At 49.7% G+C, this 15,390-nt stretch overlaps 1 protein-coding gene across 9 annotated transcripts in view; it reads left to right on the top strand.

The window, feature by feature from the left end:
• Positions 1 to 15,390, top strand: part of PBRM1 (polybromo 1) — a 552,328-nt gene that overhangs the window by 467,220 nt on the left and 69,718 nt on the right. The window lies entirely within an intron of this gene.

Here is a 15,390-nt window from a genome sequence, read left to right on the forward strand (position 1 = left end):
GATTGGTGCTGGCAGAGAAGTACTACGTACACTTCCGCTAAGGTGGGAGCTTGTTAACCGGTTTTATGATTCTTGTGTTACACTCGCAATTTTATGATCACTGTCCAACACTGTAAACTTTGAATGTATCCCCTCCAGTAACGAGTACCAGTTTGAGCTAAACATTGATTTGTAATTTACCTTTATAAGTTGTATTTAGATGACATGGCCTTAGAAAATGTTATTATTTTTAAAAATTAAGTCTTAATGTATGCAGAATGATGGGAGGCTCGGAGGCCTGCTCTTTGGGTTTAGTGGCACTGGGACAGTGTTGATTTACAAACACTGGTGCCCCAGGGCCACGAGAATGGTCACTCGGATTTGATTTCAGAGTTACTACGTTTGGGCAAAGGCAAGCAATCAAGATTAACCTTCGTTGTTTACATGTTAAAGCATGAAACAGTAAATAAATCTGACTAACCTGAATGTTTGGTCTGAACTACATACCTATTACTTACTAGTTTTGGCGTTCAGGCCTGTCTGATGCGGAGCCTGAGGCCCTTCTTTCACATGGGCCAGGTGGTCATCACAGCTGGAGCTAAAGACTGCAGTGTTGTGTAGCTAGGTGACACTGAAATTCCTTCAACCCTGCCAGAACCTAGCTGATCAACCTTTGTGTGGTGGATGTGGCATCCTTTAACCCAAAGGACATGACCCTTGTGTGCAGAATGCAGACCTCTCTGTGGCTCCCTCACTGCATTCTGCCAGTACCCTGATGTCAAGCCAGAGGTGCTGAGGAACTTGGCAGTCCATAACGTGTCAGCAAGCTCATCAGCTCGGGTTTATGGTGTGCATCAGACTTGGCAAGTGAATTGAGGGCCCTGTAGTCCACACAGAATAATGTACCTGCGTGCTGCCCACTGGGCTGGACCAGGGTGTCCTCAAAGGCTCAGTCACCCCCCAGCTCTAACATCTTGGACACCCCATGCTTAGCACTAGCACTCACTTTATCAGACAGCTTGTATATTTTGTTTTTGACAGGCATGCTGTCCCCTCTGTCAATATCATGGGTGCACCAGTTTGTGAGCCCTGGGTTAAGTGAGAATAAAGAGGCGAACTGCCCCAGCTGACTGGTGTCATTCCCTCTGTTGTCCTTCTGCCAAGGTAAGGGAGAAGACTACTCCATCCACTGACCCATGGTTTGTGATGGGTATTTGTTGAGTCACTACTCACCCAGGTCATCTTGGCACTGAAGCAGGAGCTGTATGTGCCGAGCCAGAGATGGGGCGAGGGGAAGTCCGGTGTTCAGGTTCTTGTGGAATGAAAGAACTAAGGAGGCGTCTCTGGTTTGCAGGGGCAGGTTGTTCCAGGCTTCAGTAGCGAGGCACCATATCTGGTTATGAGTATGCGGAGGGTGTGATAGTAGGAGTCCGGCTGAGCAGAGAAGTCTGGTAGGCTTGTAGAAGTTCATGCAGTTGTGGAGCTCATGGTGCCAATGCTGTATAAAGCTTTATACGCGTGTGAGGAGTTTGAAGAGTGCTCCTATGTAGATTAGGAGCCGGTAGAGCTCTTTGAGGGTGTGGGCAGATGTGAGTGCAAAGCGGGATGTTGAGGTGAAGCCTGGCAGCTGAGTCTGGAGTCTTCTGGCCAGTTGAGCACTCATTACAGCATAGTGTGTTGCCGTAGACAAGCTAGCTCATGATGAGGGCTTGTATGAGAGCGCTGCGCATGTTGGTGAGGAGCCATTTGAAGATCTTCTGGAGTGTGTGGAAGCAGGAGATGGAGACTGCGTTTACTTGGTCGGTCATGGTGAGTTGGTTGTTGATTACTATTCCGAGGTTCTTTGCATGGGTTGCCGTGAGGGGTGTGGCACTGAGTTTGGCAGCCACCAGGTAGAGTCCCAAAGTGAGGTGTCTTTGCTCAAGATTATTACTTCCGTCTTGTCTGTGTTGCTTGAGGCTGTTGATTTTCATCCGCTTGGTGGCATAAGTAATGCAAGTGAAGAAATTGGTCCGGATGTCCGACATCTTGTCGGAGAGAAAGAGTATTACCTGGGTGTCCTCCGCATAGGATAGGATGTTGATTCTGTGGTTGTGGATGATGCTGGGGGGTGAGGTCGGGTAGGTGTTGGACAAGGTGGGGCTGAGTAAGGTTCCGTGTGAAGCTCTGCAGATGAGCTTAACAGGGTCTGAGGTGAAGACTGCCTAGCTGACCGATTGTGTGCGGACTGTCAGGAAGGAACAAATCCAGTGAAGTGCGGGTCCCTTGGATGGGAGCTGCGTGCAGTTGTTGGATAAGAAAGGTGTGGGTGACGGTGACGGAGGCTGCGGAATGGTCCATTAGGATGAGGGCCACAGTGTCCCCTCTGCCCGTGATCATCCAGACATAGTCTGTGGTGGCGATGAGAGTGCGCTCTGTGCTGTGGTTGGGCCTGAATCTGGATTGAGGACTGTTGTGAGGGTTTTCGTTGAAGTGGGTGGCTAGGCGTGTATCATCATCTCAATGACTTTTGCTGGGTAGTGTAGCTGGAGATACGCCGGTAGTTGGTTAGCGTCTTCAGGTCTGCTGAGGGTTTCTTGAAGAGTGGAGGAGTACTGTGGCGTGTTTCCAGGCATCGTGGTAGGTGGCTCTGATGATCGAGTCGTTCAGTATCTGGGTGACGGTTGTGCTAATGGGCTCCAGTCCTTTGATGAAGGTGTGGTGAGAGCAGGGGCTTGAGGGTGCTCCAAAGTGTATGGACTGCATTTTTGTTAAGAGTTCTTATGTGGTGACGGTGGACGTGGCAGTCCTGCGTGGTGATTGCGATGGGAAGGAGGGCTCCGAGAGTGGCAGGCCCAGTTATGGCAGGCCTTGTTATGTCTGAATGTTGTTGTAGATGCTAGTGATCGCGTTGCTGGTGATCGCGATAGTTTTGCTGGTGATAGTGATGGAGTTGCTGGCGATGGTGTTGCTGCCGAATAAGGGCAGCAGGTTGCAGTGGTCCTTAGAGAGGGGTTATGCTGGTGAAGCTTACTGTCAGAGAGGTGAAAACTTTTACTGTGGCGAAGATTTCCTTGGCGCTGCTGGTGCTTTCGATGCAGTCGGTGAGCGGGGACGTTTGGTGGCTCTCATTTGCTGATGGGTAGCGTCTGGTAGCCCATCTTGCTTCTTAAATGACAGGAGGTTTGGGAGGGGAAGGGGGAGAGGTCCACTTTCTTCCTCCTACTACTCACCACCATCTGTTACTATGAGCATAGTGATTTCAGACCTCTCATACTGTGCCTTGAATTTAAGTGTAGGACCCTTAAGTGACTCGAGACTCTCTAGCAACGTTATATATGCTATTTGATGTCCTTGCTTGAACATTTAAATTGGACAAACACAGAAGGTCAAACCAAGTTTACTTCAACATCTGAACCGAATTTACTGTGAACCTGCTGGAGCACCGCTGGCGAAGCATTTCTTACAGCAAGGTCATACTACTCAAGACACCAAGTGGCAAGTAGTGGAGATACTTCAAAATGACTCAAGTGGCGGCAGCCTTAACAGACAGATGGATGGATGGATGGAGGGCACCCAGTCCATCTGTGATGGATTAAATACACCAAGATGAATGGTGCCAGTACACTATGAATGTGCCTGTTTAATCCCATTCATTTGAGCACACATGCCCTTGAATAATCCTTATGTATTTCAGGATCCAGATGTACATGTTGATTTACTTTCATCTGTTACTCCGTAGATCCCCACTTTTTGATATATTTTTTCTATTCTTTCATCCCTTTAGTAATGACGGTTATCTTTGTTTTTCCCCTGTGTAAACGGTATCACATTGATTGCGGTGTCAGAATCATCTGAGATGGAGCAAATTATGGACTTCAAAACAACAGTATAGTTGTTGCGCGCCCTGGTACTCATGTCCGACTTGTTCCGTGGACCGGCGTCGTTTGAGCTGCTGCCTGGCACAACAGTGTTATGCAAAGCGCCTGTCGGATTTGTTTCATTTGTTGTAAGTTTGGAATTCAGTTGAGATGATTTTTCTATTTTCCATGACGGTGAGCACAGCACACACAAGCTTTACTTTTGTGTGACTTCTTGAAGGTAATGCATTGTCTCTTGCCCTGACAATTTGCGTTTGATACATGCCATTCTGATCACCACGATCGGCGTTTTGTCTCGCTTGAGATATTTTGAATGACATTGGGTGAGAGTGATATGACTCACCGGATTAGGTTTGGTGGATTTTGAAATCGGACGAGTTTTCCCTTTTTGAGAAATGAGTGATTGGATTACATCTACGTTGCGTGCGTTGATTGAAATCTTTTTCCGTCACTCTAAGGTGATTTAGGTGCTTAGCCTGATCACTATGTAGGATGCACGTTGCTTTGGGCCAGCGCCTTGCACTGAAGTTCCTCTTTTTGTAGATCTGTATAGACATAAATCAAGGAGGGTGAACTGCTAGAAACCAGAGTCCTAGTGGTCAGGTGACACTTTGCCTGCCCATGTTAAAAATCTTTCCTATTAAGAAGTTATTTTGTTTATTGTTTGGAATACTGACAAATGATGTCATTTCCTGTAGGGTGCTACCAATGTACTCTCTTCCGTGTGATCTCTTGCAAGGGGACAAAACCACTACTACGGGCTACAACCAGATCATGCGATGATGTGCTATGGAAATCTGAATAGTGGGACTATCGTTTTTTTTATTTCTTTGTTCTATTTGGGCAATACCTTGACTGTACATATTGTGTACATTTGGTGCTGCGTTGTGTGGCTCCCCTTTTCCCCCCACTTTTTTGCACTTGCGCTGCTCCGTCGCTTGGAGCGCCTGCATTGTTTATATTTATATTGTGATCTTCAAGATTCCATTGTGAGAAGATAAACGGAATCTAAATGGATGATGATTTTGCACGGTTTGTCTTTATTGCATATATGATGAAGGCCAATATAATATATATGTTCGAGGCAGGAGTGCTGTAGATACACATGCTTTGCATACTCCTGCCATCTAGTGTTGGGTCCGGATGTTTGCAAGTTGTTCTTCTTCGAAGACGTCTTTCCAGTCATGAGGTAGGTGACTCCTCCTTTCGGTGATAGCGCGCATGGGTATCGACTCCATTGTTAGATTGTTTTCCTGCAAGAGGGTGAGAATGGAGTTAGTGTCGTATAGAGATGTCCATGCGTATGTAATGTAAATAATGAGAACTGCAACAACTACAGGTGTCCAGGGAGGTGGATGGGCGCATGTGAATCTACAGCTCTACATGCCAAGAACAGATGCTTTCTGGATAAGTGACATCCGTTCGAGGCATCTGAGCAGTAGATCACATGCTTTGCATACTCCTACCATCTCGTGTTGGGTCCGGATGTCTGCAAGCTGTTTTTCTTCGAAGACGTCTTTCCTGGTCACGAGGTAAGGTGACTCCTCCTTTCGGTGATGCTGTGCATGGGCATAGTCTCCATCGTTACATTTTTTCCCACAAGAGAGCCAGAATGGAGTAAGTAAGTGTAGTCTAGAGATGCCCATGCGTATAAATGTATAATGAGGAGCTGCAACAACTACAGGTACTCGGGGAGGCGGGTGGGCCCATGTGAATCTACAGCACACACGCCTTGAACATATATTATATTGGACTTCATCATATAGGCAATAAAGACAAACCGTGCAATATCATCATCCATTTAGATTCCGTTTATCTTCTCACAATGGAATCTTGAAGATCACAATATAAATATAAACAATGCAGGCGCTCCAAGCGACGGAGCAGCGCAAGTGCAAAAAAGTAAGGGGAAAATGGGATAGCCACACAGCACACAAATGTACACAATATTTAAAGTCACAGTATCGCCTAAATAGGACAAAGACATTTTTAAAAACCCGATAGTCCCACTATTCAGATTTCCATTGCCCATCATTGTATGATCTGGTTGTAGCCCGTAGTAGTTGTTTTGTCCCCTCACAAGAGATCACACTGTGTCTTCTTCAGGAAGAAAGTAAATTGGTAGCACCCTACAAGAAATGACATAATTTGTCCCAAGATTGTGTTTTGGTGAAATGCAGGCTTTTCCACAGCCAGGTTTCCTGTTTCTGTCGAGACAAATTGTGTCATGGCTAAGAGGGACTAGTAGGTTTAGGATAGGAGAAGAGGAGCTGTTGAGCCATGCGAGGATAACTATCTGTCTCATTTGTGAGGATGAGCTCCTAGATGTCGGACGCATGTTTGCTAACTGATCTTCTCACTGCACATGTTATGTCCGGTTGAGTGAGGATGGCGTTATTACATTCATGTGGGGTTTGTGGGTCAGGGAGGAATTGTGGAGGGTCCGCTTGTGTGAGGGTGGGGGCCTGGATGGGCGAGAGGGTGGCAAGGCCTACGGGTGGCGAATGAGATGTGGGCGATGTGAAGATATTCAGGTTGGGGGGGGGGGGTATATGATCCGAGCACGAGAGCATTCAGTCATAGCGCAGAGCTGTTGGCATATCATGGGGAGCCTTGCAGGCAGGTTCAACTGGGAGAGATCAAGTGGATGAACGGAGAAGTTTCACAGTCAGGGGATTCTCCGTTTCCTCAAGGATGTCGGGGTGTATGTGCACAGGGTTGGCAGGTAGCCAATTGAATCCTTGGCCATGCTGGGCATGAGGGCCCTGGTGTGGCTGAGTCCGGGGGGGTTGGAAGGGTGGCAATCGTTGGGGATATGGAGTGAGTTGATTGAAGTTGAGGTAGCCACAGATGTTTTGGACGCAGTGGTGTTCTAGGCCTGACCTTTCCTCCAGCAGAGCAATTCTGATGGATACTTCTGCCTGTGGATTCCTCACCTTATGAACACCCCCTGTGCGCCAGCATTCCGCGGGAAATGCTTTCCTAGCTCTCGCACGTCGACGAGGACGTCCCAATAGCACGGCTCCGCTCGCGACACCGTATGACGTCATCGGGGCCATAAGAGGACCTCGTCGGCGCTGACGTCAGTTCCTTTTTTTCCACGCCGTCGAAGCTTAACGGTTTTTCTTAGGGCTCTCCATTTTCTTTGAGAAAAACTTTGTATCTCTTGTTTGTTTCCTGATGGCTACTTCCAGGAAGACTGGATTTAAACCCTGCAGAGTGTGGCGGGCATATGTCAATCACGGACCCGCATGAAGATTGCCTCTGGTATTTATCTTCAGACCATGACGTCGAGGAGTGTCGAAGCTGCAGGAAGATGAATCCTAAGGCCATTAAGGCTCGTGAGGCTAAGTTGTTCATGGCCAAAGGCAAAAAGGAGAAGAGGTCGTAAGAGAGCGAAGTCTTCGTCGTCCCACACATTGAAGTTGAGGAAGCATAAGAAGTCCAAGAGGAGGCATGGCTCTCGACACCGTTCTTCGAAGGCCAGGGCCTCGAGGTCGAGGTCGCTGACTCTGGCTGAACGGCCTAGAAGGAAGGACTTCGTTTCACCATCTCCTTCTTCTCAGGTGATGTCGGTTTCATCTCCGGCTCCGGAATCGCCGGCTTCGAAGGGCTCTTCGCAACATGAAGACTCATCGGCTCCAGGGATGTCTCTGGTGCCTAGGGAGTCGTCTCCAGGCAGAGTGTCCTCTCCGGTGCGGGCGCCATCCCCGGCTCCGCAGCCTCCAGCTCGACCTCAGGAAGGTACGGATCCATATCCTGCTTTTCCTGCTCCTGGTTCGGACTCTTCGCATTTCCTTAATGTGATGTTTGCCAGGGCCTCTGCTCCATCCGGCGCGCCTTCGGGCCCCGTTGGTCCTTTGGCCTTTAACTTGGGTGTTCCTCAATTTTATCCTCAGGCACTCTTTATGCCGTTCTTGCCGTCTACTCCGGCTTGGCATTTCTCGGCGTTGAGGTCTTCCACTCCGGCTCCACGGACTCTTTCGGCTGTTGATTCGGCGCCGCCTCGAGTTCGATCGGCGTCTAGGTTCAAGGTCGATGCTCCTCCGTCGACGCCGTTGATGGCTTCACCGACGTCGCATGTGGCGCCGTCAACGCCGATTCCTAAGCAGCGCTCTAGGAGAGAGGCGCAGAGGATCCTTGAAGAGGAGGAGTGTGCACAGAATCAGGAGGAAGGGGAGATTGTTGATTCCATGGATGAGTTTGAGGTCCTCCGTGAGGCACGTGGATTGGATACTTCTCCGGAGTATAATCTCCCATCTGCTACTGCTGGTGTCCTTATCACGTGGTCATAAGGAAGGCGGCTGATTTGCTTGGTTTCCAGATTCCCTCGGCTGAGGTGAAATCTGACATTCTTAGAGAAGTTCTTAATACTTCTTCATCTTCTACTGAACTGTTGCTTCCCTTTACGGATGCTTTGACAGAGCCAATATTGGAGGTGTGGCAGAAGCCCTTGTCCGCTCCTGCTGTTTCTCGCTCCATTGCTAGGAGGTACAGGCCTGCTCCTGGTGATCTGGCTTTTTATCCTCTCATTCTACGCTGGAAAGTCTTTTTGTCCAGGCTTCTTGTTCAAAGCAGTCTTCTGGTCCTTTCCCTACCATTCTCAGTGATAGGGATTCTAAGAAGATGGAGCAGGCGGGGATGAAGGTGATCTCTTCTTCGAGTATGGCTCTTAAATCACTAATGCTACTTGTCTTTTCTGAAGATATATTCATGCTTTAGTGGACTCAGTCATGCAGCTAGCTCCTAAGTTGCCTGAGGAGGATCGGGCTTATTTCATGGAAGTCCTTTCTGATGCGCAGGCTGCCGCACGTCAGGTGATTCAATAAGGCCTGGACACTGCTGATTCTGTAGGTCGTGTGATGGGATCTTCTGTGGCTGCAAGGAGGCAGGCTTGGCTTCGTTTGTCTGGCTTCTCATCGGATGTTCAGGTGACTCTGCTGGATATGCCCTTTGATGGGTCAAAGCTCTTTGGATCAAATGAGGACTCAGCCTTAGAACATTTTAAGGGCAGCAGGGCTACTGCAAGGTGTCTAGGCCTCCAGGTGCAGTCCAGAGGGTACGGCTGCAAGCGGTATCCTGGATTTTGGAGATCGGCTTCCTTTCGTGGCCATCAGCAATCTCAACAGGGCCAGCAACAGCAGAATCCCTTGTGCAAGTATTACAGAGGGAGGAATAAAAGATGCCTCAGGGGTGCAGCTCGACAACAATCCTCCTTCTCTTCCTCTACATCCCCTCCCGCCACCTTTGGTACATCAGGAAAGCAGTTTGAGATCCCCCATCTTAGAACATGTTGGTCCGGTAGGGGGTTGGGTGTCCCCTTTTCTACAAGAGTGGAGACTGATCACGTCAGATCGTTGGGTCTTGAATCTTGTAGAGAATGGGTACGCCCTCCCTTTTTTGGAGTTTCCTCCTCCTTACCCTCCTCGTCAGGGTTGGTGCTCAGAGGACCACTTACTGCTTTTACAGCAGGAGGTTCTTGCCTTGCTTCAGAAAGGTGCGATAGAGGTGGTTCCGGAGCAGGAAAGGGGTCAGGGTTGCTACTCCTGGTATTTCCTGATCCCCAAAAAAGGACGGTCGCTTAAGACCGATCTTGGACCTCAGGGTTTTGAACCTGTACCTCAGAAAGGAGAAGTTCAAAGTGTCGACCTTGGCTCAGGTTCTCCTTGATCTGCAACAGGGAGACTGGATGGTGTCGTATTTTCATCTTCCCATCCTGAGGTCGCATCGGAAGTATCTCTGGTTCACGGTAGGGTCGCAACATTATCAGTTTGCGGTTCTTCCGTTCGGTCTTACTTCCGCACCTCGAGTCTTTACAAAGGTGATGGCAGTGGTAGCGGCTCATCTCAGAAGGTCAGGGGTTCCTGTTTTCCCATACCTGGACGACTGACTGTTGAAAGGGAAGTCTCCAGAGTTGGGTTCGTGCCACTTGCAGGTAACAGCTCATCTGTTATTCAATTTGGGTTTTTCGATAAATGTACCCAAATCTCACCTGGTGCCTTCTCAGCGCAGCCTGTTCATAGGGGCAATACTGTACACTTCTGTGTGTCGAGCATTGTGAAAAAGTGCCATCTTTCTTGCATGGTATGCCCCCACTTTTTGCTGAATTGCTGATGTACTTTGACTGAGTGTGCCCTGGGCTCCTGCCAATCAGGTTCCCAGGGCCTATGTTCCTTACCTAAAACTGTCCTGAAGCCTAAACCCAATTGGCATCTCTGGCCACATGTCAGCCCCTGGTAAATGGTACCCTAGGTACCCAGGGCCTTGTGACCAGGGAAGGCCTCTAAGGGCTGCAGCACTTATGGGGCACCCTTAGAGGCCCTGTGCCCTAACACAAACACACTGCCCATGCAGGCTGAGTGTCTGGGTACAAGACAAAACCGAGTCGACATGGCACACATCCCTGTGTGCCATGCCCACAATCTACACTGCCCTGGCATACGTCAGCCACCACTCTAGCTGGGTGCCCTATGCCAGTGGTGTGGGCACATGAGCCCTGTGCCCCTACAGTACCCAGGTCCATTCCTGGGCACTAAGTGCAGTGCTGCCATTTAAGAGTATATGGTGCTGAGAGCTCGTCAAACACGAACTCCACTGCACCATGATGGCAACACGGAAGACTGAGAAGTTTGGTATCAAACTTCTCAGCACATTAAACCCCCACTGATGCCAGTGTGGGATTTAATGTACAAAGCACTACAGAGGGCATCTTAGAGATGCCCCCTGAAACCTAACCTACAATCCACGTCTTGTCTGAGATGCTGCCTAGGCTGCCACACAGCAGACATGTTGCTGGACCCCTGGGCGGAGAGCCCCCGGTCTTCTGGGCCTGCAACAATGCACATCCTGGGCGAGGTGCTAGGTCTCCTCCCCCAGGATGGGCAGCGGGAAGCTTCAAAGGCATGCCGCCTTTGTGAGCTTCTCCAGGCCACTTGCTGTACCCAGCAACTGGCCCCCACCGGTTCTGACCCCCACTCTGGCGGGAAGACTGGCCGGAAACCCCAAGTAAGGACAGGGGATGTGCCAGCCTCTGCCAACCCCACCCCTCAGGTGGGGGGAGGCGAGGTGATGCACATCTCTGGGCTCTCGCCATCTTGAAGATGGGAAGCCCTGCCCAATCGGGACTAGGCTACTTCCCCCACCCTCCCACAGGAGAGTGGCAGGATAGGGGGTGTACCCACCCCAGGGCAGGGACCCATTGGTTCCTGCCCTTTACCTACCTGTACTTCCCCTAAATCTAGTATTTAGGGGCACCCTGAACCTTCCTTCCTTAGATTCCAGATTCCGAAACAGCAAAGAACAAGAAGAAAGAAGACCTGCTGTGCAGCTGCTAAAAAGAGGGAGACACCAACTGCTTTGGCCCCAGCCCTACCGGCCTGCTGATCCTTGAACCTGCTCCTGCTAAATCCCAGCACCTCCTGTGGCCAGCAACCTCACAAACCCCGAAGAACCTGGCTACCTTGTGACTCTGAGCATCTGGGACTCCCATGAGCGGTGGCTCTGCTCAAAGCAAGTTTCTAACCCCTGGTATCAGCCTGGAAGCGCAAACCCGGCACACTCTGCACCCGCCAAGCCTGGCCTGTGCCAGAGTGGACAAAGACCTCGAGGACGTTCCCCCGGCGACTGTGATCCCAAATCCATCACCCAAGGACCCACCTCAACGCTTCGGACGACGCCTTCAGCCTCAGAACCAGGGACCCCCCCCACCCCCAACCGCGATCAACAGAGGGTAAGATTTCCCGACATCAAAAGGCATCCCTGCACCCAGCGCCCTGCTGCCCCCTGTGCCTGACTCCTGGATACCTACCTATCCTCCAACTACCCAACTTACCTGAAGAATCTTCGTCCCCGAGCTTGCAGCCTTTGTTCGTCCTTGAGCTTTTCTATTGCAATCTATTAAGCGCCCGACTGCGCAAAAGCACCCTGCACCCAGCCGCCCGAGTGGCCCTGGCAGTGCAACTTCTACTCCTACCTACTTCCCCATTTGCCCTGAGCAAGTGACCAGGAGCCCAGCTCCCACAGCCACGTGGCCTGCTAGTCAGCAGCCATCAACCAAGGTCCCCCTGTCTCCCATAGGATAACATTGGGCCTAACTCACTTTGCACCCGGTTGCCCCTGTGCCGCTGAGGATGTAACAACTGTACTTACCTGACCCTGGGAGACCCCTGAGTCTATGCCCAGAACCTTAACTCTGCCAGTCGAGTACTTACCCAGAAGCCGATAACTCACTTTTCTTCCTTAGGGTAACATTGACAGGTTTCATCTGAAATTTCTTTTAAGTGTGGAGTTTCTAAAACTTAAAATATTCACCTAAAATCAACTGAGTAACGAAAACTGAAATACTCACCTGCTATTAGGAGAGATCCCAGTGCTGGATCTTGGTGCCCAGCACTGACCCTGAAAAGTACTCACAGCCAACCGTACTTACCACTAACCCAATTTTCTTCCATAGGAATTCATGACTGTTTTTCTGTGAAATTTCTTCTAAGTGTCGAGTTTTTGCAAACTACAAATATCCTTTAACCCCTTCGCTGCTAGGCCTTTCCCCCCCCCTGTGCAAAGCCTTTTTTTGGCTATTTGGGGTAGTGCGCGCTTAGGCCCCTGTAACTTTTTGACCACATAAGGTATCCACGCCATATTTGCGTCCTCTTCTTCTAACATCATGGGGGTTGTAAAGGTACCCAGGGTTTGTGAATTCCCCTGGAGGGGTCCCAGAAATTAGCCAAAATACAACAAAATTTTGTATTTTGGGGGAAAAATGGGGAAAACGGGCTGCAAATGAAAGCATCTGGGTTTTTCTCTGCAAATGGTATCAAAAAAAGGTTTGTGGGGCTGAAATCACAAATTTCCCAGCTTTTAGGGAATGACAGACTTTTGTCAAGAAACGGACATTTTTTACACAGTTTTGGCATTTTTCTGGGACATAACCTATTTTTGCTCTTTTTTTGTGCTTTCAACCTCCTTCCAGTTAATGGTAGAAATGGGTGTGAAAGCAATAATGGATCCTGGAAAGCTATACATTTTAGAAAAGTAGATAAAATTCTGAATTCAGCAAGGGGTCATTTGTGTAGATACATCAAGGTTTCTTTGTAGAAACTAACAGTTAAATATAGGAAAAATTTAAAATTAGTTGAAAAAAACAGCCTTTTGTGTCAACGTTTTCACCTGTAACTTCTTCTAATTATGACAGCTCTTTGAAAGCAATATACCGTTACATCCGCTGGACCTTCCTGGTTGTGGGGATATATAGGACTTGTAGGTTCACCAAGAACACGACGAACAGATCTGGCCAAACAAGCATTTAGGGACTACACATGGGAGGAAGCTAAGGAGAGAGTCCGGAAAACACAACACACTATCTACGAGACTGGGGACAAGGCTAGTAAGCTGCTGGCGTGGCTGGACCAGAAAGAGCGCGCCAGTCGGTGGGTGGCCCATCTGCACTTGCCCTCTGGGGAGGAAGTAACTGACCCGCAAGATATAGTGACTCCCCTCGCAAGCCACTACGAGGCAGTCTACACACCATCCACTAACGCCACAGTGGCAGAGAATTTAGAATTTCTCAGAGACATTCGGTTGCCCACTCTGACACCCAGAGACGCCGAACCATTAGAAGAGCCATTTACGGCGGATGAAATCATCGCTGCAATTAGGGGTCTTCAATCAGGCAAAGCCCCCAGTCCCGACGGCATTCCCGTATAAATTTATAAAACAGATGTAGAAAGACTGGGACCCCAGTTACTGAAAATGTACGAAGATAGCCTAGATAAGGGAATACTGCCCAAAGACCAAAGGATAGCAATCCTAGTGACAATCCCAAAATCCGACAAGCCCCCTCAGGAGTGAGCCTCATACCGTCCCATCTCACTCCTCAACGCAGAGGCGAAAATCTTAGCGAAAGTGCTGGCCACTAGGCTTCAGCCACACCTCGCGTTATTTATCCACCCGGATCAGTCCGGGTTTTATGCCCTGCCGCAACACGACAATGAACTTAGGTAGGCTCCACAGGGTGTTGGCTCGAATGAGAGGATGTGGTTCTTCTCTCGCTAGATGCCAGCATGGCTTTTGATCGGGTGGAATGGCCCTTTATGTTCGCAGTACACCAGCGATTTGGCTTTGGGCCCAATTTTCGTGCTTGGATCCAATTGTTATACACACAACCCCTGGCGCATGTTGTGGTCAATGGGCGCATCTCAGAGGACTTCCCTCTGGGGCGCGGGACCAGACAGGGATGTCCCCTGTCCCCGCTCCTATTCGCCCTGGTACTCGAGCCCCTGGCGGCCTGGATACGGAACGACCCAGTGATACGAGGGCTGCGATGGGTGGGAGGACCGCTTATCGCTTTACGTGGATGATGTACTACTATATATGTCCTCCCCCAGCCGCTCCATCAACTGTCTACTAAACATATGTGCTGCCTAAGGCAGGTGCTCGGGTTACACGATTAACTGGGTGAAATCTGTTCTGTTTATTCTCCACGGTTTCCCTCCACGTCTACCAAGGGGAGTGTCCATACAGCTGGGGAGAGACGGCTTTAAATACCTGGGTATCTACATTACTCCAGATCCCACTCACTTCTATGAGCGAAATCTCAGGCCCCCCCTCCGGAGATTTAAAGACGATGTAAAGCATTGGCATACACTACCCCTGACCCTCCTGGGCCGTGCAGCCCTATTAAAAATCATGGCTCTCCCGAGATTCCTATACGCCCTGCAAAATACACCCACCCCGGTCCCTGATTCCTTCTTTAAGGCAATCGAGGCTGAAGTGGGACTGCTCCTCTGCATAGCACTGTCCAAACTTACTAGGAGCTGATACGATGGAGGAATAGCCTTGCCTAGTATACGAAAGTACTACTGGGCCTCGAAACTTATTATAGTAAACCAATGGCTTCATGCCCCTCGGGACGAGCCAGCTCTCCGGCTTGACCGGCATGCTCTTGGGACTGGGCAACCTCTAGGGGCGCCTTATCACAAGAACAAAAAAGACGCATGGGTGGGTCCCACCGCACACACAATACGCACATGGTTCAAAGCGCAACGAGTGCTCGGATGGGAGGGAGGGAGTCATGACACAACTCACCATTGTGGGATATACCAAAACTTGCTACACTCCGCAACAGCAAGGGGTTTGCGCAATGGGACTTGATTGGTATCTCCAGAGTTGGGGACCTGTGGAAAAAGGGAGAGGTAGTGGCTTTTGCTCAACTACAGACATATCAAATGGCGGACACAGAATTATTCCGTTACACACAAATTAAGCATGCACTTACAAGGGCAATACCTAGAGGCACGGTTCTTCCCGAATCGTCCCCCCTTGAGGACCGTCTCCTTACAGACCAACTCACTAAGAGGGCCATCTCCCTCACCTATCGTAAACTTATTAATAATCAAAAAGACTCCACACTAGCCCTGCGGGACAATTGGCGGGTAGACCTTGGAGATATGGATGAACAGGACTGTCAGGAAGCACTAGCGTCCCCGAGGGAGGTGGCGATCCCGTCCCGACTACGGTTGGTGCAACTGAAGGTCTTAAACAGGACATACGACAC

The sequence above is a fragment of the Triturus cristatus genome, chromosome 9 (genome assembly GCF_964204655.1).
Source record: "Triturus cristatus chromosome 9, aTriCri1.1, whole genome shotgun sequence".
Lineage (NCBI taxonomy): Eukaryota > Metazoa > Chordata > Amphibia > Caudata > Salamandridae > Triturus > Triturus cristatus.